Below are 1026 nucleotides of genomic sequence, written 5' to 3'. Positions count from 1 at the left end.
TGGAGGGGACAACCCATTTCATATATGGAGTAATTTCTGTTCGTTTTAAGTTTTAATGTCACTCCTTAATTTCAGTTAAAAAAAATATTTTTTTTTATTTAATTTCTGAACGTTATTGAATTAATGCATGTTTGATTTTGGCTCTCCGCACATAAATTATTATAATGAAATTTGCATATTAATTCTTTTTTTTGGCTAAATGGCTTTCTCTTAGTTTTGATCAGACGATTTTGAGAAATAAGGGATGGGGAAGGAGGCCTAGTTGCGCTCCAATTTTTCGGTTACTTAAAAAGGCAACTAGAACTTTTAGTTTTTAACGAACGTTTTTATTAGTAAAAATTATACGTAACTTAAGAATTAACTTACGTAAATAACTTTTATATTCTTATATTTTTATTATGTATATGAGGGGGTTTGTCCCCTCGTTAGTACCTCGCTCTTTACACTAAATCTTAAATTTTGTCCCAATTCTTTAAGAATAACCCCTGAATCAGAAAGGCCGTAGAATAAATAGTTTAAATTGCTAAAAACACTTTAGCATAAAGAGTGAAGTATTTATCTTCTCCTAAATACCTTGCTCTTTATGCTAAAGTATTTTTAGCACCCGTCATATGCGTAGTAATCTCTGTTCGTTTTCACTTTTAATGCTACTCCTTACTTCCAATTAAAAAAAACTTTGTCATGTTTATTTTTCATTGTTTTTTATAGTAATGCTAGAAAACCCCGCGCCCTTTTCATTGAATTTCTCTCCCTCCATGACATATTCCTCCAAGGAAAGATCCTCCCACACAGCCCCCTCCCCTCAACCCCACCCCAAACCGAAAAACTCGCCCTGAAAACGTCTGTACGCTTCCCATTAACCATTACTCTATGTAAAGACTGGTCAAAGTTTGTAACCTGCAGCCTTTCCCCCAGGGACTGTTGGGGGTAAGTCATCCCTAAAGAGATAGTTATTATGGTTTTCGACTATGCGGAACAAAATGGCTATCTCAAAATTTTGATCCATTGACTTTGGGAAAAAATAGC

The sequence above is a fragment of the Artemia franciscana genome, chromosome 7, assembly GCF_032884065.1.
Source record: "Artemia franciscana chromosome 7, ASM3288406v1, whole genome shotgun sequence".
NCBI classification, from domain to species: domain Eukaryota; kingdom Metazoa; phylum Arthropoda; class Branchiopoda; order Anostraca; family Artemiidae; genus Artemia; species Artemia franciscana.
This window is presented reverse-complemented; position numbering follows the sequence as displayed.